Source organism: Myxine glutinosa, chromosome 8 (genome assembly GCF_964187855.1).
Source record: "Myxine glutinosa chromosome 8, kmMyxGlut1.1, whole genome shotgun sequence".
In the NCBI taxonomy this organism is placed as follows: Eukaryota; Metazoa; Chordata; class Myxini; order Myxiniformes; family Myxinidae; genus Myxine; species Myxine glutinosa.
In genome coordinates, this window is record NC_136268.1 from 128,385,656 (window position 1) to 128,408,668 (window position 23,013).

The 23,013-nt window shown below is 42.6% G+C and overlaps 12 non-coding genes across 12 annotated transcripts; all 12 read left to right on the top strand.

The window, feature by feature from the left end:
- Positions 1 to 540: 540 nt before the first annotated feature.
- TRNAL-CAA (transfer RNA leucine (anticodon CAA)) lies at positions 541 to 661 on the top strand. Its single transcript has 2 exons — positions 541 to 578; positions 616 to 661. It is a non-coding gene; the product is annotated as a tRNA-Leu (tRNA).
- Positions 662 to 1,647: 986 nt separating this feature from the next.
- On the top strand, positions 1,648 to 1,767 carry TRNAL-CAA (transfer RNA leucine (anticodon CAA)). Its single transcript has 2 exons — positions 1,648 to 1,685; positions 1,722 to 1,767. It is a non-coding gene; the product is annotated as a tRNA-Leu (tRNA).
- A 1,959-nt stretch (positions 1,768 to 3,726) lies between these two features.
- Positions 3,727 to 3,847, top strand: TRNAL-CAA (transfer RNA leucine (anticodon CAA)). Its single transcript has 2 exons — positions 3,727 to 3,764; positions 3,802 to 3,847. It is a non-coding gene; the product is annotated as a tRNA-Leu (tRNA).
- A 986-nt stretch (positions 3,848 to 4,833) lies between these two features.
- On the top strand, positions 4,834 to 4,953 carry TRNAL-CAA (transfer RNA leucine (anticodon CAA)). Its single transcript has 2 exons — positions 4,834 to 4,871; positions 4,908 to 4,953. It is a non-coding gene; the product is annotated as a tRNA-Leu (tRNA).
- Positions 4,954 to 6,912: 1,959 nt separating this feature from the next.
- Positions 6,913 to 7,033, top strand: TRNAL-CAA (transfer RNA leucine (anticodon CAA)). The gene is made up of 2 exons: positions 6,913 to 6,950; positions 6,988 to 7,033. It is a non-coding gene; the product is annotated as a tRNA-Leu (tRNA).
- Positions 7,034 to 8,019: 986 nt separating this feature from the next.
- Positions 8,020 to 8,139, top strand: TRNAL-CAA (transfer RNA leucine (anticodon CAA)). Its single transcript has 2 exons — positions 8,020 to 8,057; positions 8,094 to 8,139. It is a non-coding gene; the product is annotated as a tRNA-Leu (tRNA).
- Positions 8,140 to 10,099: 1,960 nt separating this feature from the next.
- TRNAL-CAA (transfer RNA leucine (anticodon CAA)) lies at positions 10,100 to 10,220 on the top strand. The gene is made up of 2 exons: positions 10,100 to 10,137; positions 10,175 to 10,220. It is a non-coding gene; the product is annotated as a tRNA-Leu (tRNA).
- Positions 10,221 to 11,208: 988 nt separating this feature from the next.
- Positions 11,209 to 11,328, top strand: TRNAL-CAA (transfer RNA leucine (anticodon CAA)). Its single transcript has 2 exons — positions 11,209 to 11,246; positions 11,283 to 11,328. It is a non-coding gene; the product is annotated as a tRNA-Leu (tRNA).
- Positions 11,329 to 13,144: 1,816 nt separating this feature from the next.
- TRNAL-CAA (transfer RNA leucine (anticodon CAA)) lies at positions 13,145 to 13,264 on the top strand. Its single transcript has 2 exons — positions 13,145 to 13,182; positions 13,219 to 13,264. It is a non-coding gene; the product is annotated as a tRNA-Leu (tRNA).
- Positions 13,265 to 17,352: 4,088 nt separating this feature from the next.
- TRNAL-CAA (transfer RNA leucine (anticodon CAA)) lies at positions 17,353 to 17,472 on the top strand. Its single transcript has 2 exons — positions 17,353 to 17,390; positions 17,427 to 17,472. It is a non-coding gene; the product is annotated as a tRNA-Leu (tRNA).
- A 1,961-nt stretch (positions 17,473 to 19,433) lies between these two features.
- TRNAL-CAA (transfer RNA leucine (anticodon CAA)) lies at positions 19,434 to 19,553 on the top strand. The gene is made up of 2 exons: positions 19,434 to 19,471; positions 19,508 to 19,553. It is a non-coding gene; the product is annotated as a tRNA-Leu (tRNA).
- A 3,305-nt stretch (positions 19,554 to 22,858) lies between these two features.
- On the top strand, positions 22,859 to 22,978 carry TRNAL-CAA (transfer RNA leucine (anticodon CAA)). Its single transcript has 2 exons — positions 22,859 to 22,896; positions 22,933 to 22,978. It is a non-coding gene; the product is annotated as a tRNA-Leu (tRNA).
- The last annotated feature ends 35 nt before the right edge of the window (positions 22,979 to 23,013 follow it).

The following is a 23,013-nucleotide window of genomic DNA, read 5'->3' on the forward strand; positions in this document are numbered from 1 at the left end:
GTATTTTGGATCTTCTGGATCTTTTGGGTATTATGGGTCTTCGTGGTCTTTTGGGTATTTTAGGGTATTTGGGGTATTTTGTGTCTTCAGGATATTTTGGGAATTTTTGGTCTTCATGTCTTTTGGATCTTTAAGTGTCTTCAGGGTCTTTTGGATCTTCAGGGTATTTTGGATCTTTGGGATATTTTGGGTAGTATGGGTCTTCATGGTCTTTTGGGTATTTTAGGGTATTTGGGGTATTTTGAGAATTTTGGGTCTTCATGTCTTTTGGATCTGTAAGTATCTTCAGGGTCTTCAGGATGTTTAGGGTATTATGGGTCTTCGGGGTATTTTTGATCTTTAAGGTCTTCAGGGTCTTTTGGGTCTTCAGGGTATGTTGGGTCTTCAGGATCTTTTGGGTATTATCGGTCTTCAGGGTATTTTGGGTCTTTTGGCCATTTTGGGTCTTCATGGTCTTTTGGAACTTCAAGTGTCTTCAGGGTATTTTGTCTTGGATGCGTGTCAGTAACTTATTTGGAGGGTGTGACGCACTTTAGAAGTGTCAGGATGGCCGAGTGGTCTAAGGCACCAGACTCAAGGCTCATCAAGCTTTCCATGTGCTTCCATGGGTGGGTATTCTGGTCTCCCCATGGAGGCGTGGGCTCGAATCCCACTTCTGACACTATTTTCTTTCTAATGTAATTATAAAAATTTTCGTCGAGCCATATTATTTTGCAAAGATGGACATGAACGCCAGATCCACAACCACGGTCAGTCACAGATCCACATCAGTGGATTTATATCAATTCATGGATTCACAACCTCGGTTGCATTCAGGCAGTCAGACCCAGTTGGTCTCGCAGATCTTTGCACACGAACACACACACGCACATACACACCCACACTCTCAAACGCATGCACACTCAAACATACACACACACACACACACACACAAACATCTTTCTCCTATCACCTCATCCTCATCCGTTCCCTCTTTGCTCTCATTTTCACCCTCACCACTCGACCCCTCACCTCCACCCAAATCACGCTTCCCTCACACTCGACTAACTCAGAGTTCACAGTTCACACTCGACTAACTCATTTTTCACACTCGACTAACTCAGACCTCACAGTTCACACTCAACTAACTCATTTTTTACAATCGACTCATTCATCCCTCACACTCTGGGTCTTCAGGGTCTTCAGCATCTTTTGCATATATTGGGTCTTCGGGATATTTTGGGGCTTTTTGGGTTTGAAGGGTCATCGGGGTATTTTGGGTATCCATGGTGTTTTCGGATCTTCGGGATATTTTGGGTCTTCGTGGTTTTTAAGGGTCTTTTGGGTATTTTAGGGTATTTGGGGTATTTTGAGAATTTTGGGTCTTCATGTCTTTTGGATCTGTAAGTATCTTCAGGGTCTTCAGGATGTTTTGGGTATTATGGGTCTTCGGGGTATTTTGGATCTTTAAGGTCTTCAGGGTCTTTTGGGTCTTCAGGGTATGTTGGGTCTTGAGGATCTTTTGGGTATTATCGGTCTTCAGGGTATTTTGGGTATTTTGGCCATTTTGGGTCTTCATGGTCTTTTGGAACTTCAAGTGTCTTCAGGGTATTTTGTCTTGGATGCGTGTCAGTAACTTATTTGGAGGGTGTGACGCATTTTCGAAGTGTTAGGATGGCCGAGTGGTCTAAGGTGCCAGACTCAAGGCTCTCAAGCTTTCCATGTGCTTCCATGGGTGGGTATTCTGGTCTCCCCATTGAGGCGTGGGTTCGAATCCCACTTCTGACAATATTTTCTTTCCAATGTAATTATAAAAATTTTCGTCGAGTCATATTATTTTGCAAAGATGGACATGAACGCCAGATCCACAACCACGGTCAGTCACAGATCCACATCAGTGGATTTATATCAATTCATGGATTCACAACCTCGGTTGCATTCAGGCAGTCAGACCCAGTTGGTCTCGCAGATCTTTGCACACGAACACACACACGCACATACACACCCACACTCTCAAACGCATGCACACTCAAACATACACACACACGCACACACACAAACATCTTTCTCCTATCACCTCATCCTCATCCGTTTCCTCTTTGCTCTCATTTTCACCCTCACCACTCGACTCCTCACCTCCACCCAAATCACGCTTCCCTCACACTCGACTAACTCAGAGTTCACAGTTCACACTCGACTAACTCATTTTTCACACTCGACTCACTCAGACCTCACAGTTCACACTCAACTAACTCATTTTTTACAATCGACTCACTCATCCCTCACACTCTGGGTCTTCAGGGTCTTCAGAATCTTTTGCATATATTGGGTCTTCGGGATATTTTGCGGCTTTTTGGGTTTGAAGGGTCATCGGGGTATTTTGGGTATCCATGGTTTTTTCGGATCTTCGGGATATTTTGGGTCTTCGTGGTTTTTAAGGGTCTTTGGGGTATTTTGGAAATTTTTGGTCTTCATGTCTTTTGGATCTTTAAGTGTCTTCAGGGTCTTTTGGATCTTCAGGGTATTTTGGATCTTCGGGATCTTTTGGGTATTATGGGTCTTCGTGGTCTTTTGGGTCTTTTAGTGTATTTGGGGTATTTTGGGTCTTCATGTATTTTGGATCTGTAAGTGTCTTCAGGGTCTTCAGGATATTTTGGAAATTTTTGTTCTTCATGTCTTTTGGATCTTTAAGTGTCTTCAGGGTCTTTTGGATCTTCTGGGTATTTTGGATCTTCTGGATCTTTTTGGTGTATGTGTCTTCATGGTCTTTTGGGTCTTTTAGGGTATTTGGGGTATTTTGAGAATTTTGGGTCTTCATGTCTTTTGGATCTGTAAGTGTCTTCAGGGTCTTCAGGATCTTTTGGGTATTATCGGTCTTCAGGGTATTTTGGGTCTTTGGGGTATTTTGGGCATTTTGGGTCTTCGTGGTTTTTAAGGGTCTTTGGGGTATTTTGGAAATTTTTGGTCTTCATGTCTTTTGGATCTTTAAGTGTCTTCAGGGTCTTTTGGATCTTCAGGGTATTTTGGATCTTCGGGATCTTTTGGTATTATGGGTCTTCGTGGTCTTTTGGGTCTTTTAGGGTATTTGGGGTATTTTGAGAATTTTGGGTCTTCATGTCTTTTGGATCTGTAAGTGTCTTCAGGGTCTTCAGGATGTTTTGGGTATTATGGGTCTTCAGGGTATTTTGGATCTTTAAGGTCTTCAGGGTATTTTGGATCTTCTGGATCTTTTGGGTATTATGGGTCTTCGTGGTCTTTTGGGTATTTTAGGGTATTTGGGGTATTTTGTGTCTTCAGGATATTTTGGGAATTTTTGGTCTTCATGTCTTTTGGATCTTTAAGTGTCTTCAGGGTCTTTTGGATCTTCAGGGTATTTTGGATCTTTGGGATATTTTGGGTAGTATGGGTCTTCATGGTCTTTTGGGTATTTTAGGGTATTTGGGGTATTTTGAGAATTTTGGGTCTTCATGTCTTTTGGATCTGTAAGTATCTTCAGGGTCTTCAGGATGTTTAGGGTATTATGGGTCTTCGGGGTATTTTTGATCTTTAAGGTCTTCAGGGTCTTTTGGGTCTTCAGGGTATGTTGGGTCTTCAGGATCTTTTGGGTATTATCGGTCTTCAGGGTATTTTGGGTCTTTTGGCCATTTTGGGTCTTCATGGTCTTTTGGAACTTCAAGTGTCTTCAGGGTATTTTGTCTTGGATGCGTGTCAGTAACTTATTTGGAGGGTGTGACGCACTTTAGAAGTGTCAGGATGGCCGAGTGGTCTAAGGCACCAGACTCAAGGCTCATCAAGCTTTCCATGTGCTTCCATGGGTGGGTATTCTGGTCTCCCCATGGAGGCGTGGGCTCGAATCCCACTTCTGACACTATTTTCTTTCTAATGTAATTATAAAAATTTTCGTCGAGCCATATTATTTTGCAAAGATGGACATGAACGCCAGATCCACAACCACGGTCAGTCACAGATCCACATCAGTGGATTTATATCAATTCATGGATTCACAACCTCGGTTGCATTCAGGCAGTCAGACCCAGTTGGTCTCGCAGATCTTTGCACACGAACACACACACGCACATACACACCCACACTCTCAAACGCATGCACACTCAAACATACACACACACACACACACACACAAACATCTTTCTCCTATCACCTCATCCTCATCCGTTCCCTCTTTGCTCTCATTTTCACCCTCACCACTCGACCCCTCACCTCCACCCAAATCACGCTTCCCTCACACTCGACTAACTCAGAGTTCACAGTTCACACTCGACTAACTCATTTTTCACACTCGACTAACTCAGACCTCACAGTTCACACTCAACTAACTCATTTTTTACAATCGACTCATTCATCCCTCACACTCTGGGTCTTCAGGGTCTTCAGCATCTTTTGCATATATTGGGTCTTCGGGATATTTTGGGGCTTTTTGGGTTTGAAGGGTCATCGGGGTATTTTGGGTATCCATGGTGTTTTCGGATCTTCGGGATATTTTGGGTCTTCGTGGTTTTTAAGGGTCTTTTGGGTATTTTAGGGTATTTGGGGTATTTTGAGAATTTTGGGTCTTCATGTCTTTTGGATCTGTAAGTATCTTCAGGGTCTTCAGGATGTTTTGGGTATTATGGGTCTTCGGGGTATTTTGGATCTTTAAGGTCTTCAGGGTCTTTTGGGTCTTCAGGGTATGTTGGGTCTTGAGGATCTTTTGGGTATTATCGGTCTTCAGGGTATTTTGGGTATTTTGGCCATTTTGGGTCTTCATGGTCTTTTGGAACTTCAAGTGTCTTCAGGGTATTTTGTCTTGGATGCGTGTCAGTAACTTATTTGGAGGGTGTGACGCATTTTCGAAGTGTTAGGATGGCCGAGTGGTCTAAGGTGCCAGACTCAAGGCTCTCAAGCTTTCCATGTGCTTCCATGGGTGGGTATTCTGGTCTCCCCATTGAGGCGTGGGTTCGAATCCCACTTCTGACAATATTTTCTTTCCAATGTAATTATAAAAATTTTCGTCGAGTCATATTATTTTGCAAAGATGGACATGAACGCCAGATCCACAACCACGGTCAGTCACAGATCCACATCAGTGGATTTATATCAATTCATGGATTCACAACCTCGGTTGCATTCAGGCAGTCAGACCCAGTTGGTCTCGCAGATCTTTGCACACGAACACACACACGCACATACACACCCACACTCTCAAACGCATGCACACTCAAACATACACACACACGCACACACACAAACATCTTTCTCCTATCACCTCATCCTCATCCGTTTCCTCTTTGCTCTCATTTTCACCCTCACCACTCGACTCCTCACCTCCACCCAAATCACGCTTCCCTCACACTCGACTAACTCAGAGTTCACAGTTCACACTCGACTAACTCATTTTTCACACTCGACTCACTCAGACCTCACAGTTCACACTCAACTAACTCATTTTTTACAATCGACTCACTCATCCCTCACACTCTGGGTCTTCAGGGTCTTCAGAATCTTTTGCATATATTGGGTCTTCGGGATATTTTGCGGCTTTTTGGGTTTGAAGGGTCATCGGGGTATTTTGGGTATCCATGGTTTTTTCGGATCTTCGGGATATTTTGGGTCTTCGTGGTTTTTAAGGGTCTTTGGGGTATTTTGGAAATTTTTGGTCTTCATGTCTTTTGGATCTTTAAGTGTCTTCAGGGTCTTTTGGATCTTCAGGGTATTTTGGATCTTCGGGATCTTTTGGGTATTATGGGTCTTCGTGGTCTTTTGGGTCTTTTAGTGTATTTGGGGTATTTTGGGTCTTCATGTATTTTGGATCTGTAAGTGTCTTCAGGGTCTTCAGGATATTTTGGAAATTTTTGTTCTTCATGTCTTTTGGATCTTTAAGTGTCTTCAGGGTCTTTTGGATCTTCTGGGTATTTTGGATCTTCTGGATCTTTTTGGTGTATGTGTCTTCATGGTCTTTTGGGTCTTTTAGGGTATTTGGGGTATTTTGAGAATTTTGGGTCTTCATGTCTTTTGGATCTGTAAGTGTCTTCAGGGTCTTCAGGATCTTTTGGGTATTATCGGTCTTCAGGGTATTTTGGGTCTTTGGGGTATTTTGGGCATTTTGGGTCTTCGTGGTTTTTAAGGGTCTTTGGGGTATTTTGGAAATTTTTGGTCTTCATGTCTTTTGGATCTTTAAGTGTCTTCAGGGTCTTTTGGATCTTCAGGGTATTTTGGATCTTCGGGATCTTTTGGTATTATGGGTCTTCGTGGTCTTTTGGGTCTTTTAGGGTATTTGGGGTATTTTGAGAATTTTGGGTCTTCATGTCTTTTGGATCTGTAAGTGTCTTCAGGGTCTTCAGGATGTTTTGGGTATTATGGGTCTTCAGGGTATTTTGGATCTTTAAGGTCTTCAGGGTATTTTGGATCTTCTGGATCTTTTGGGTATTATGGGTCTTCGTGGTCTTTTGGGTATTTTAGGGTATTTGGGGTATTTTGTGTCTTCAGGATATTTTGGGAATTTTTGGTCTTCATGTCTTTTGGATCTTTAAGTGTCTTCAGGGTCTTTTGGATCTTCAGGGTATTTTGGATCTTTGGGATATTTTGGGTAGTATGGGTCTTCATGGTCTTTTGGGTATTTTAGGGTATTTGGGGTATTTTGAGAATTTTGGGTCTTCATGTCTTTTGGATCTGTAAGTATCTTCAGGGTCTTCAGGATGTTTAGGGTATTATGGGTCTTCGGGGTATTTTTGATCTTTAAGGTCTTCAGGGTCTTTTGGGTCTTCAGGGTATGTTGGGTCTTCAGGATCTTTTGGGTATTATCGGTCTTCAGGGTATTTTGGGTCTTTTGGCCATTTTGGGTCTTCATGGTCTTTTGGAACTTCAAGTGTCTTCAGGGTATTTTGTCTTGGATGCGTGTCAGTAACTTATTTGGAGGGTGTGACGCACTTTAGAAGTGTCAGGATGGCCGAGTGGTCTAAGGCACCAGACTCAAGGCTCATCAAGCTTTCCATGTGCTTCCATGGGTGGGTATTCTGGTCTCCCCATGGAGGCGTGGGCTCGAATCCCACTTCTGACACTATTTTCTTTCTAATGTAATTATAAAAATTTTCGTCGAGCCATATTATTTTGCAAAGATGGACATGAACGCCAGATCCACAACCACGGTCAGTCACAGATCCACATCAGTGGATTTATATCAATTCATGGATTCACAACCTCGGTTGCATTCAGGCAGTCAGACCCAGTTGGTCTCGCAGATCTTTGCACACGAACACACACACGCACATACACACCCACACTCTCAAACGCATGCACACTCAAACATACACACACACACACACACACACAAACATCTTTCTCCTATCACCTCATCCTCATCCGTTCCCTCTTTGCTCTCATTTTCACCCTCACCACTCGACCCCTCACCTCCACCCAAATCACGCTTCCCTCACACTCGACTAACTCAGAGTTCACAGTTCACACTCGACTAACTCATTTTTCACACTCGACTAACTCAGACCTCACAGTTCACACTCAACTAACTCATTTTTTACAATCGACTCATTCATCCCTCACACTCTGGGTCTTCAGGGTCTTCAGCATCTTTTGCATATATTGGGTCTTCGGGATATTTTGGGGCTTTTTGGGTTTGAAGGGTCATCGGGGTATTTTGGGTATCCATGGTGTTTTCGGATCTTCGGGATATTTTGGGTCTTCGTGGTTTTTAAGGGTCTTTTGGGTATTTTAGGGTATTTGGGGTATTTTGAGAATTTTGGGTCTTCATGTCTTTTGGATCTGTAAGTATCTTCAGGGTCTTCAGGATGTTTTGGGTATTATGGGTCTTCGGGGTATTTTGGATCTTTAAGGTCTTCAGGGTCTTTTGGGTCTTCAGGGTATGTTGGGTCTTGAGGATCTTTTGGGTATTATCGGTCTTCAGGGTATTTTGGGTATTTTGGCCATTTTGGGTCTTCATGGTCTTTTGGAACTTCAAGTGTCTTCAGGGTATTTTGTCTTGGATGCGTGTCAGTAACTTATTTGGAGGGTGTGACGCATTTTCGAAGTGTTAGGATGGCCGAGTGGTCTAAGGTGCCAGACTCAAGGCTCTCAAGCTTTCCATGTGCTTCCATGGGTGGGTATTCTGGTCTCCCCATTGAGGCGTGGGTTCGAATCCCACTTCTGACAATATTTTCTTTCCAATGTAATTATAAAAATTTTCGTCGAGTCATATTATTTTGCAAAGATGGACATGAACGCCAGATCCACAACCACGGTCAGTCACAGATCCACATCAGTGGATTTATATCAATTCATGGATTCACAACCTCGGTTGCATTCAGGCAGTCAGACCCAGTTGGTCTCGCAGATCTTTGCACACGAACACACACACGCACATACACACCCACACTCTCAAACGCATGCACACTCAAACATACACACACACGCACACACACAAACATCTTTCTCCTATCACCTCATCCTCATCCGTTTCCTCTTTGCTCTCATTTTCACCCTCACCACTCGACTCCTCACCTCCACCCAAATCACGCTTCCCTCACACTCGACTAACTCAGAGTTCACAGTTCACACTCGACTAACTCATTTTTCACACTCGACTCACTCAGACCTCACAGTTCACACTCAACTAACTCATTTTTTACAATCGACTCACTCATCCCTCACACTCTGGGTCTTCAGGGTCTTCAGAATCTTTTGCATATATTGGGTCTTCGGGATATTTTGCGGCTTTTTGGGTTTGAAGGGTCATCGGGGTATTTTGGGTATCCATGGTTTTTTCGGATCTTCGGGATATTTTGGGTCTTCGTGGTTTTTAAGGGTCTTTGGGGTATTTTGGAAATTTTTGGTCTTCATGTCTTTTGGATCTTTAAGTGTCTTCAGGGTCTTTTGGATCTTCAGGGTATTTTGGATCTTCGGGATCTTTTGGGTATTATGGGTCTTCGTGGTCTTTTGGGTCTTTTAGTGTATTTGGGGTATTTTGGGTCTTCATGTATTTTGGATCTGTAAGTGTCTTCAGGGTCTTCAGGATATTTTGGAAATTTTTGTTCTTCATGTCTTTTGGATCTTTAAGTGTCTTCAGGGTCTTTTGGATCTTCTGGGTATTTTGGATCTTCTGGATCTTTTTGGTTGTATGTGTCTTCATGGTCTTTTGGGTCTTTTAGGGTATTTGGGGTATTTTGAGAATTTTGGGTCTTCATGTCTTTTGGATCTGTAAGTGTCTTCAGGGTCTTCAGGATCTTTTGGGTATTATCGGTCTTCAGGGTATTTTGGGTCTTTGGGGTATTTTGGGCATTTTGGGTCTTCGTGGTTTTTAAGGGTCTTTGGGGTATTTTGGAAATTTTTGGTCTTCATGTCTTTTGGATCTTTAAGTGTCTTCAGGGTCTTTTGGATCTTCAGGGTATTTTGGATCTTCGGGATCTTTTGGTATTATGGGTCTTCGTGGTCTTTTGGGTCTTTTAGGGTATTTGGGGTATTTTGAGAATTTTGGGTCTTCATGTCTTTTGGATCTGTAAGTGTCTTCAGGGTCTTCAGGATGTTTTGGGTATTATGGGTCTTCAGGGTATTTTGGATCTTTAAGGTCTTCAGGGTATTTTGGATCTTCTGGATCTTTTGGGTATTATGGGTCTTCGTGGTCTTTTGGGTATTTTAGGGTATTTGGGGTATTTTGTGTCTTCAGGATATTTTGGGAATTTTTGGTCTTCATGTCTTTTGGATCTTTAAGTGTCTTCAGGGTCTTTTGGATCTTCAGGGTATTTTGGATCTTTGGGATATTTTGGGTAGTATGGGTCTTCATGGTCTTTTGGGTATTTTAGGGTATTTGGGGTATTTTGAGAATTTTGGGTCTTCATGTCTTTTGGATCTGTAAGTATCTTCAGGGTCTTCAGGATGTTTAGGGTATTATGGGTCTTCGGGGTATTTTTGATCTTTAAGGTCTTCAGGGTCTTTTGGGTCTTCAGGGTATGTTGGGTCTTCAGGATCTTTTGGGTATTATCGGTCTTCAGGGTATTTTGGGTCTTTTGGCCATTTTGGGTCTTCATGGTCTTTTGGAACTTCAAGTGTCTTCAGGGTATTTTGTCTTGGATGCGTGTCAGTAACTTATTTGGAGGGTGTGACGCACTTTAGAAGTGTCAGGATGGCCGAGTGGTCTAAGGCACCAGACTCAAGGCTCATCAAGCTTTCCATGTGCTTCCATGGGTGGGTATTCTGGTCTCCCCATGGAGGCGTGGGCTCGAATCCCACTTCTGACACTATTTTCTTTCTAATGTAATTATAAAAATTTTCGTCGAGCCATATTATTTTGCAAAGATGGACATGAACGCCAGATCCACAACCACGGTCAGTCACAGATCCACATCAGTGGATTTATATCAATTCATGGATTCACAACCTCGGTTGCATTCAGGCAGTCAGACCCAGTTGGTCTCGCAGATCTTTGCACACGAACACACACACGCACATACACACCCACACTCTCAAACGCATGCACACTCAAACATACACACACACACACACACACACACAAACATCTTTCTCCTATCACCTCATCCTCATCCGTTCCCTCTTTGCTCTCATTTTCACCCTCACCACTCGACCCCTCACCTCCACCCAAATCACGCTTCCCTCACACTCGACTAACTCAGAGTTCACAGTTCACACTCGACTAACTCATTTTTCACACTCGACTAACTCAGACCTCACAGTTCACACTCAACTAACTCATTTTTTACAATCGACTCATTCATCCCTCACACTCTGGGTCTTCAGGGTCTTCAGCATCTTTTGATTATATTGGGTCTTCGGGATATTTTGGGGCTTTTTGGGTTTGAAGGGTCATCGGGGTATTTTGGGTATCCATGGTGTTTTCGGATCTTCGGGATATTTTGGGTCTTCGTGGTTTTTAAGGGTCTTTTGGGTATTTTAGGGTATTTGGGGTATTTTGAGAATTTTGGGTCTTCATGTCTTTTGGATCTGTAAGTATCTTCAGGGTCTTCAGGATGTTTTGGGTATTATGGGTCTTCGGGGTATTTTGGATCTTTAAGGTCTTCAGGGTCTTTTGGGTCTTCAGGGTATGTTGGGTCTTGAGGATCTTTTGGGTATTATCGGTCTTCAGGGTATTTTGGGTATTTTGGCCATTTTGGGTCTTCATGGTCTTTTGGAACTTCAAGTGTCTTCAGGGTATTTTGTCTTGGATGCGTGTCAGTAACTTATTTGGAGGGTGTGACGCATTTTCGAAGTGTTAGGATGGCCGAGTGGTCTAAGGTGCCAGACTCAAGGCTCTCAAGCTTTCCATGTGCTTCCATGGGTGGGTATTCTGGTCTCCCCATTGAGGCGTGGGTTCGAATCCCACTTCTGACAATATTTTCTTTCCAATGTAATTATAAAAATTTTCGTCGAGTCATATTATTTTGCAAAGATGGACATGAACGCCAGATCCACAACCACGGTCAGTCACAGATCCACATCAGTGGATTTATATCAATTCATGGATTCACAACCTCGGTTGCATTCAGGCAGTCAGACCCAGTTGGTCTCGCAGATCTTTGCACACGAACACACACACGCACATACACACCCACACTCTCAAACGCATGCACACTCAAACATACACACACACGCACACACACAAACATCTTTCTCCTATCACCTCATCCTCATCCGTTTCCTCTTTGCTCTCATTTTCACCCTCACCACTCGACTCCTCACCTCCACCCAAATCACGCTTCCCTCACACTCGACTAACTCAGAGTTCACAGTTCACACTCGACTAACTCATTTTTCACACTCGACTCACTCAGACCTCACAGTTCACACTCAACTAACTCATTTTTTACAATCGACTCACTCATCCCTCACACTCTGGGTCTTCAGGGTCTTCAGAATCTTTTGCATATATTGGGTCTTCGGGATATTTTGCGGCTTTTTGGGTTTGAAGGGTCATCGGGGTATTTTGGGTATCCATGGTGTTTTCGGATCTTCGGGATATTTTGGGTCTTCGTGGTTTTTAAGGGTCTTTGGGGTATTTTGGAAATTTTTGGTCTTCATGTCTTTTGGATCTTTAAGTGTCTTCAGGGTCTTTTGGATCTTCAGGGTATTTTGGATCTTCGGGATCTTTTGGGTATTATGGGTCTTCGTGGTCTTTTGGCTCTTTTAGGGTATTTGGGGTATTTTGGGTCTTCATGTATTTTGGATCTGCAAGTGTCTTCAGGGTCTTCAGGATATTTTGGGAATTTTTGGTCTTCATGTCTTTTGGATCTTTAAGTGTCTTCAGGGTCTTTTGGATCTTCTGGGTATTTTGGATCTTCTGGATCTTTTTGGTAGTATGTGTCTTCATGGTCTTTTGGGTCTTTTAGGGTATTTGGGGTATTTTGAGAATTTTGGGTCTTCATGTCTTTTGGATCTGTAAGTGTCTTCAGGGTCTTCAGGATCTTTTGGGTATTATCGGTCTTCAGGGTATTTTGGGTCTTTGGGGTATTTTGGGCATTTTGGGTCTTCGTGGTTTTTAAGGGTCTTTGGGGTATTTTGGAAATTTTTGGTCTTCATGTCTTTTGGATCTGTAAGTGTCTTCAGGGTCTTCAGGATGTTTTGGGTATTATGGGTCTTCAGGGTATTTTGGATCTTTAAGGTCTTCAGGGTATTTTGGATCTTCGGGATCTTTTGGGTATTATGGGTCTTCGTGGTCTTTTGGGTCTTTTAGGGTATTTGGGGTATTTTGGGTCTTCAGGATATTTTGGGAATTTTTGGTCTTCATGTCTTTTGGATCTTTAAGTGTCTTCAGGGTCTTTTGGATCTTCAGGGTATTTTGGATCTTTGGGATATTTTGGGTAGTATGGGTCTTCATGGTCTTTTGGGTATTTTAGGGTATTTGGGGTATTTTGAGAATTTTGGGTCTTCATGTCTTTTGGATCTGTAAGTATCTTCAGGGTCTTCAGGATGTTTTGGGTATTATGGGTCTTCGGGGTATTTTTGATCTTTAAGGTCTTCAGGGTCTTTTGGGTCTTCAGGGTATGTTGGGTCTTCAGGATCTTTTGGGTATTATCGGTCTTCAGGGTATTTTGGGTCTTTTGGCCATTTTGGGTCTTCATGGTCTTTTGGAACTTCAAGTGTCTTCAGGGTATTTTGTCTTGGATGCGTGTCAGTAACTTATTTGGAGGGTGTGACACACTTTAGAAGTGTCAGGATGGCCGAGTGGTCTAAGGCGCCAGACTCAAGGCTCTCAAGCTTTCCATGTGCTTCCATGGGTGGGTATTCTGGTCTCCCCATGGAGGCGTGGGTTCGAATCCCACTTCTGACATTATTTTCTTTCCAATGTAATTATAAAAATTTTCGTCGAGCCATATTATTTTGCAAAGATGGACATGAACGCCAGATCCACAACCACGGTCAGTCACAGATCCACATCAGTGGATTTATATCAATTCATGGATTCACAACCTCGGTTGCATTCAGGCAGTCAGACCCAGTTGGTCTCGCAGATCTTTGCACACGAACACACACACGCACATACACACCCACACTCTCAAACGCATGCACACTCAAACATACACACACACGCACACACACAAACATCTTTCTCCTATCACCTCATCCTCATCCGTTCCCTCTTTGCTCTCATTTTCACCCTCACCACTCGACTCCTCACCTCCACCCAAATCACGCTTCCCTCACACTCGACTAACTCAGAGTTCACAGTTCACACTCGACTAACTCATTTTTCACACTCGACTCACTCAGACCTCACAGTTCACACTCAACTAACTCGTTTTTTACAATCGACTCACTCATCCCTCACACTCTGGGTCTTCAGGGTCTTCAGCATCTTTTGCATATATTGGGTCTTCGGAATATTTTGCGGCTTTTTGGGTTTGAAGGGTCATCGGGGTATTTTGGGTATCCATGGTGTTTTCGGATCTTTGGGATATTTTGGGTCTTCGTGGTTTTTAAGGGTCTTTGGGGTATTTTGGAAATTTTTGGTCTTCATGTCTTTTGGATCTTTAAGTGTCTTCAGGGTCTTTTGGATCTTCAGGGTATTTTGGATCTTCGGGATCTTTTGGGTATTATGGGTCTTCGTGGTCTTTTGGGTCTTTTATGGTATTTGGGGTATTTTGGGTCTTCATGTATTTTGGATCTGTAAGTGTCTTCAGGGTCTTCAGGATATTTTGGGAATTTTTGGTCTTCATGTCTTTTGGATCTTTAAGTGTCTTCAGGGTCTTTTGGATCTTCTGGGTATTTTGGATCTTCTGGATCTTTTTGGTAGTATGTGTCTTCATGGTCTTTTGGGTCTTTTAGGGTATTTGGAGTATTTTGAGAATTTTGGGTCTTCATGTCTTTTGGATCTGTAAGTGTCTTCAGGGTCTTCAGGATCTTTTGGGTATTATCGGTCTTCAGGGTATTTTGGGTCTTTGGGGTATTTTGGGCATTTTGGGTCTTCGTGGTTTTTAAGGGTCTTTGGGGTATTTTGGAAATTTTTGGTCTTCATGTCTTTTGGATCTGTAAGTGTCTTCAGGGTCTTCAGGATGTTTTGGGTATTATGGGTCTTCAGGGTATTTTGGATCTTTAAGGTCTTCAGGGTATTTTGGATCTTCGGGATCTTTTGGGTATTATGGGTCTTCGTGGTCTTTTGGGTCTTTTAGGGTATTTGGGGTATTTTGGGTCTTCAGGATATTTTGGGAATTTTTGGTCTTCATGTCTTTTGGATCTTTAAGTGTCTTCAGGGTCTTTTGGATCTTCAGGGTATTTTGGATCTTTGGTATATTTTGGGTAGTATGGGTCTTCATGGTCTTTTGGGTATTTTAGGGTATTTGGGGTATTTTGAGAATTTTGGGTCTTCATGTTGTTTGGATCTGTAAGTATCTTCAGGGTCTTCAGGATGTTTTGGTTATTATGGGTCTTCGGGGTATTTTTGATCTTTAAGGTCTTCAGGGACTTTTGGGTCTTCAGGGTATGTTGGGTCTTCAGGATCTTTTGGGTATTATCGGTCTTCAGGGTCTTTGGGGTATTTTGGGCATTTTGGGTCTTCGTGGTTTTTAAGGGTCTTTGGGGTATTTTGGAAATTTTTGGTCTTCATGTCTTTTGGAACTTCAAGTGTCTTCAGGGTATTTTGTCTTGGATGCGTGTCAGTAACTTATTTGGAGGGTGTGACGCACTTTCAAAGTGTCAGGATGGACGAGTGATCTAAGTCGCCAGACTCAAGGCCCCAAAGCTTTCCATGTGCTTCCATGGGTGGGTACTCTGGTCTTCCCATGGAGGCATGGGCTCGAATCCCACTCCTGACACCATTTTCTTTCGAATGTAATTATAAAAATTTTCGTCGAGCCATATTATTTTGCAAAGATGGACATGAACGCCAGATCCACAACCACGGTCAGTCACAGATCCACATCAGTGGATTTATATCAATTCATGGATTCACAACCTCGGTTGCATTCAGGCAGTCAGACCCAGTTGGTCTCGCAGATCTTTGCACACGAACACACACACGCACATACACACCCACACTCTCAAACGCATGCACACTCAAACATACACACACACACGCACACACACAAACATCTTTCTCCTATCACCTCATCCTCATCCGTTCCCTCTTTGCTCTCATTTTCACCCTCACCACTCGACTCCTCACCTCCACCCAAATCACGCTTCCCTCACACTCGACTAACTCAGAGTTCACAGTTCACACTCGACTAACTCATTTTTCACACTCGACTCACTCAGACCTCACAGTTCACACTCAACTAACTCATTTTTTACAATCGACTCACTCATCCCTCACACTCTGGGTCTTCAGGGTCTTCAGAATCTTTTGCATATATTGGGTCTTCGGGATATTTTGCGGCTTTTTGGGTTTGAAGGGTCATCGGGGTATTTTGGGTATCCATGGTGTTTTCGGATCTTCGGGATATTTTGGGTCTTCGTGGTTTTTAAGGGTCTTTGGGGTATTTTGGAAATTTTTGGTCTTCATGTCTTTTGGATCTTTAAGTGTCTTCAGGGTCTTTTGGATCTTCAGGGTATTTTGGATCTTCGGGATCTTTTGGGTATTATGGGTCTTCGTGGTCTTTTGGGTCTTTTAGGGTATTTGGGGTATTTTGGGTCTTCATGTATTTTGGATCTGTAAGTGTCTTCAGGGTCTTCAGGATATTTTGGAAATTTTTGGTCTTCATGTCTTTTGGATCTTTAAGTGTCTTCAGGGTCTTTTGGATCTTCTGGGTATTTTGGATCTTCTGGATCTTTTTGGTAGTATGTGTCTTCATGGTCTTTTGGGTCTTTTAGGGTATTTGGGGTATTTTGAGAATTTTGGGTCTTCATGTCTTTTGGATCTGTAAGTGTCTTCAGGGTCTTCAGGATCTTTTGGGTATTATCGGTCTTCAGGGTATTTTGGGTCTTTGGGGTATTTTGGGCATTTTGGGTCTTCGTGGTTTTTAAGGGTCTTTGGGGTATTTTGGAAATTTTTGGTCTTCATGTCTTTTGGATCTTTAAGTGTCTTCAGGGTCTTTTGGATCTTCAGGGTATTTTGGATCTTCGGGATCTTTTGGTATTATGGGTCTTCGTGGTCTTTTGGGTCTTTTAGGGTATTTGGGGTATTTTGAGAATTTTGGGTCTTCATGTCTTTTGGATCTGTAAGTGTCTTCAGGGTCTTCAGGATGTTTTGGGTATTATGGGTCTTCGGGGTATTTTGGATCTTTAAGGTCTTCAGGGTATTTTGGATCTTCGGGATCTTTTGGGTATTATGGGTCTTCGTGGTCTTTTGGGTCTTTTAGGGTATTTGGGGTATTTTGGGTCTTCAGGATATTTTGGGAATTTTTGGTCTTCATGTCTTTTGGATCTTTAAGTGTCTTCAGGGTCTTTTGTATCTTCAGGGTATTTTGGATCTTTGGGATATTTTGGGTAGTATGGGTCTTCATGGTCTTTTGGGTATTTTAGGGTATTTGGGGTATTTTGAGAATTTTTGGTCTTCATGTCTTTTGGATCTTTAAGTGTCTTCAGGGTCTTTTGGATCTTCAGGGTATTTTGGATCTTTGGGATATTTTGGGTAGTATGGGTCTTCATGATATTTTGGGTATTTTAGGGTATTTGGGGTATTTTGAGAATTTTGGGTCTTCATGTCTTTTGGATCTGTAAGTATCTTCAGGGTCTTCAGGATGTTTTGGGTATTATGGGTCTTCGGGGTATTTTTGATCTTTAAGGTCTTCAGGGTCTTTTGGGTCTTCAGGGTATGTTGGGTCTTCAGGATCTTTTGGGTATTATCGGTCTTCAGGGTATTTTGGGTCTTTTGGCCATTTTGGGTCTTCATGGTCTTTTGGAACTTCAAGTGTCTTCAGGGTATTTTGTCTTGGATGCGTGTCAGTAACTTATTTGGAGGGTGTGACGCACTTTAGAAGTGTCAGGATGGCCGAGTGGTCTAAGGCGCCAGACTCAAGGCTCTCAAGCTTTCCATGTGCTTGCATGGGTGGGTATTCTGGTCTCACCATGGAGGCGTGGGTTCGAATCCCACTTCTGACATTATTTTCTTTCCAATGTAATTATAAAAATTTTCGTCGAGCCATATTATTTTGCAAAGATGGACATGAACGCCAGATCCACAACCACGGTCAGTCACAGATCCACATCAGTGGATTTATATCAATTCATGGATTCACAACCTCGGTTGCATTCAGGCAGTCAGACCCAGTTGGTCTCGCAGATCTTTGCACACGAACACACACACGCACATACACACCCACACTCTCAAACGCATGCACACTCAAACATACACACACACGCACACACACAAACATCTTTCTCCTATCACCTCATCCTCATCCGTTCCCTCTTTGCTCTCATTTTCACCCTCACCACTCGACTCCTCACCTCCACCCAAATCACGCTTCCCTCACACTCGACTAACTCAGAGTTCACAGTTCACACTCGACTAACTCATTTTTCACACTCGACTCACTCAGACCTCACAGTTCACACTCAACTAACTCGTTTTTTACAATCGACTCACTCATCCCTCACACTCTGGGTCTTCAGGGTCTTCAGTATCTTTTGCATATATTGGGTCTTCGGGATATTTTGCGGCTTTTTGGGTTTGAAGGGTCATCGGGGTATTTTGGGTATCCATGGTGTTTTCGGATCTTTGGGATATTTTGGGTCTTCGTGGTTTTTAAGGGTCTTTGGGGTATTTTGGAAATTTTTGGTCTTCATGTCTTTTGGATCTTTAAGTGTCTTCAGGGTCTTTTGGATCTTCAGGGTATTTTGGATCTTCGGGATCTTTTGGGTATTATGGGTCTTCGTGGTCTTTTGGGTCTTTTAGGGTATTTGGGGTATTTTGGGTCTTCATGTATTTTGGATCTGTAAGTGTCTTCAGGGTCTTCAGGATATTTTGGGAATTTTTGGTCTTCATGTCTTTTGGATCTTTAAGTGTCTTCAGGGTCTTTTGGATCTTCTGGGTATTTTGGATCTTCTGGATCTTTTTGGTAGTATGTGTCTTCATGGTCTTTTGGGTCTTTTAGGGTATTTGGGGTATTTTGAGAATTTTGGGTCTTCATGTCTTTTGGATCTGTAAGTGTCTTCAGGGTCTTCAGGATCTTTTGGGTATTATCGGTCTTCAGGGTATTTTGGGTCTTTGGGGTATTTTGGGCATTTTGGGTCTTCGTGGTTTTTAAGGGTCTTTGGGGTATTTTGGAAATTTTTGGTCTTCATGTCTTTTGGATCTGTAAGTGTCTTCAGGGTCTTCAGGATGTTTTGGGTATTATGGGTCTTCAGGGTATTTTGGATCTTTAAGGTCTTCAGGGTATTTTGGATCTTCGGGATCTTTTGGGTATTATGGGTCTTCGTGGTCTTTTGGGTCTTTTAGGGTATTTGGGGTATTTTGGGTCTTCAGGATATTTTGGGAATTTTTGGTCTTCATGTCTTTTGGATCTTTAAGTGTCTTCAGGGTCTTTTGTATCTTCAGGGTATTTTGGATCTTTGGGATATTTTGGGTAGTATGGGTCTTCATGGTCTTTTGGGTATTTTAGGGTATTTGGGGTATTTTGAGAATTTTTGGTCTTCATGTCTTTTGGATCTTTAAGTGTCTTCAGGGTCTTTTGGATCTTCAGGGTATTTTGGATCTTTGGGATATTTTGGGTAGTATGGGTCTTCATGATATTTTGGGTATTTTAGGGTATTTGGGGTATTTTGAGAATTTTGGGTCTTCATGTCTTTTGGATCTGTAAGTATCTTCAGGGTCTTCAGGAAGTTTTGGGTATTATGGGTCTTCGGGGTATTTTTGATCTTTAAGGTCTTCAGGGTCTTTTGGGTCTTCAGGGTATGTTGGGTCTTCAGGATCTTTTGGGTATTATCGGTCTTCAGGGTATTTTGGGTCTTTTGGCCATTTTGGGTCTTCATGGTCTTTTGGAACTTCAAGTGTCTTCAGGGTATTTTGTCTTGGATGCGTGTCAGTAACTTATTTGGAGGGTGTGACGCACTTTAGAAGTGTCAGGATGGCCGAGTGGTCTAAGGCGCCAGACTCAAGGCTCTCAAGCTTTCCATGTGCTTCCATGGGTGGGTATTCTGGCCTCCCCATGGAGGCGTGGGTTCGAATCCCACTTCTGACATTATTTTCTTTCCAATGTAATTATAAAAATTTTCGTCGAGCCATATTATTTTGCAAAGATGGACATGAACGCCAGATCCACAACCACGGTCAGTCACAGATCCACATCAGTGGATTTATATCAATTCATGGATTCACAACCTCGGTTGCATTCAGGCAGTCAGACCCAGTTGGTCTCGCAGATCTTTGCACACGAACACACACACGCACATACACACCCACACTCTCAAACGCATGCACACTCAAACATACACACACACGCACACACACAAACATCTTTCTCCTATCACCTCATCCTCATCCGTTCCCTCTTTGCTCTCATTTTCACCCTCACCACTCGACTCCTCACCTCCACCCAAATCACGCTTCCCTCACACTCGACTAACTCAGAGTTCACAGTTCACACTCGACTAACTCATTTTTCACACTCGACTCACTCAGACCTCACAGTTCACACTCAACTAACTCGTTTTTTACAATCGACTCACTCATCCCTCACACTCTGGGTCTTCAGGGTCTTCAGTATCTTTTGCATATATTGGGTCTTCGGGATATTTTGCGGCTTTTTGGGTTTGAAGGGTCATCGGGGTATTTTGGGTATCCATGGTGTTTTCGGATCTTTGGGATATTTTGGGTCTTCGTGGTTTTTAAGGGTCTTTGGGGTATTTTGGAAATTTTTGGTCTTCATGTCTTTTGGATCTTTAAGTGTCTTCAGGGTCTTTTGGATCTTCAGGGTATTTTGGATCTTCGGGATCTTTTGGGTATTATGGGTCTTCGTGGTCTTTTGGGTCTTTTAGGGTATTTGGGGTATTTTGGATCTTCATGTATTTTGGATCTGTAAGTGTCTTCAGGGTCTTCAGGATATTTTGGGAATTTTTGGTCTTCATGTCTTTTGGATCTTTAAGTGTCTTCAGGGTCTTTTGGATCTTCTGGGTATTTTGGATCTTCTGGATCTTTTTGGTAGTATGTGTCTTCATGGTCTTTTGGGTCTTTTAGGGTATTTGGGGTATTTTGAGAATTTTGCGTCTTCATGTCTTTTGGATCTGTAAGTGTCTTCAGGGTCTTCAGGATCTTTTGGGTATTATCGGTCTTCAGGGTATTTTGGGTCTTTGGGGTATTTTGGGCATTTTGGGTCTTCGTGGTTTTTAAGGGTCTTTGGGGTGTTTTGGAAATTTTTGGTCTTCATGTCTTTTGGAACTTCAAGTGTCTTCAGGGTATTTTGTCTTGGATGCGTATCAGTAACTTATTTGGAGGGTGTGACACACTTTCGAAGTGTCAGCATGGACGAGTGATCTAAGTCGCCAGACTCAAGGCCCCAAAGCTTTCCATGTGCTTCCATGGGTGGGTATTCTGGTCTTCCCATGGAGGCATGGGTTCGAATCCCACTCCTGACACCATTTTCTTTCGAATGTAATTATAAAAATTTTCGTCGAGCCATATTATTTTGCAAAGATGGACATGAACGCCAGATCCACAACCACGGTCAGTCACAGATCCACATCAGTGGATTTATATCAATTCATGGATTCACAACCTCGGTTGCATTCAGGCAGTCAGACCCAGTTGGTCTCGCAGATCTTTGCACACGAACACACACACGCACATACACACCCACACTCTCAAACGCATGCACACTCAAACATACACACACACACGCACACACACAAACATCTTTCTCCTATCACCTCATCCTCATCCGTTCCCTCTTTGCTCTCATTTTCACCCTCACCACTCGACGCCTCACCTCCACCCAAATCACGCTTCCCTCACACTCGACTAACTCAGAGTTCACAGTTCACACTCAACTAACTCGTTTTTTACAATCGACTCACTCATCCCTCACACTCTGGGTCTTCAGGGTCTTCAGTATCTTTTGCATATATTGGGTCTTCGGGATATTTTGCAGCTTTTTGGGTTTGAAGGGTCATCGGGGTATTTTGGGTATCCATGTTGTTTTCGGATCTTTGGGATATTTTGGGTCTTCGTGGTTTTTAAGGGTCTTTGGGGTATTTTGGAAATTTTTGGTCTTCATGTCTTTTGGATCTTTAAGTGTCTTCAGGGTCTTTTGGATCTTCAGGGTATTTTGGATCTTCGGGATCTTTTGGGTATTATGGGTCTTCGTGGTCTTTTGGGTCTTTTAGGGTATTTAGGGTATTTTGGGTCTTCATGTATTTTGGATCTGTAAGTGTCTTCAGGGTATTCAGGATATTTTGGGAATTTTTGGTCTTCATGTCTTTTGGATCTTTAAGTGTCTTCAGGGTCTTTTGGATCTTCTGGGTATTTTGGATCTTCTGGATCTTTTTGGTAGTATGTGTCTTCATGGTCTTTTGGGTCTTTTAGGGTATTTGGGGTATTTTGAGAATTTTGGGTCTTCATGTCTTTTGGATCTGTAAGTGTCTTCAGGGTCTTCAGGATCTTTTGGGTATTATCGGTCTTCAGGGTATTTTGGGTCTTTGGGGTATTTTGGGCATTTTGGGTCTTCGTGGTTTTTAAGGGTCTTTGGGGTATTTTGGAAATTTTTGGTCTTCATGTCTTTTGGATCTGTAAGTGTCTTCAGGGTCTTCAGGATGTTTTGGGTATTATGGGTCTTCAGGGTATTTTGGATCTTTAAGGTCTTCAGGGTATTTTGGATCTTCGGGATCTTTTGGGTATTATGGGTCTTCGTGGTCTTTTGGGTCTTTTAGGGTATTTGGGGTATTTTGGGTCTTCAGGATATTTTGGGAATTTTTGGTCTTCATGTCTTTTGGATCTTTAAGTGTCTTCAGGGTCTTTTGTATCTTCAGGGTATTTTGGATCTTTGGGATATTTTGGGTAGTATGGGTCTTCATGGTCTTTTGGGTATTTTAGGGTATTTGGGGTATTTTGAGAATTTTTGGTCTTCATGTCTTTTGGATCTTTAAGTGTCTTCAGGGTCTTTTGGATCTTCAGGGTATTTTGGATCTTTGGGATATTTTGGGTAGTATGGGTCTTCATGATATTTTGGGTATTTTAGGGTATTTGGGGTATTTTGAGAATTTTGGGTCTTCATGTCTTTTGGATCTGTAAGTATCTTCAGGGTCTTCAGGATGTTTTGGGTATTATGGGTCTTCGGGGTATTTTTGATCTTTAAGGTCTTCAGGGTCTTTTGGGTCTTCAGGGTATGTTGGGTCTTCAGGATCTTTTGGGTATTATCGGTCTTCAGGGTATTTTGGGTCTTTTGGCCATTTTGGGTCTTCATGGTCTTTTGGAACTTCAAGTGTCTTCAGGGAATTTTGTCTTGGATGCGTGTCAGTAACTTATTTGGAGGGTGTGACGCACTTTAGAAGTGTCAGGATGGCCGAGTGGTCTAAGGCGCCAGACTCAAGGCTCTCAAGCTTTCCATGTGCTTCCATGGGTGGGTATTCTGGTCTCCCCATGGAGGCGTGGGTTCGAATCCCACCTCTGACATTATTTTCTTTCCAATGTAATTATAAAAATTTTCG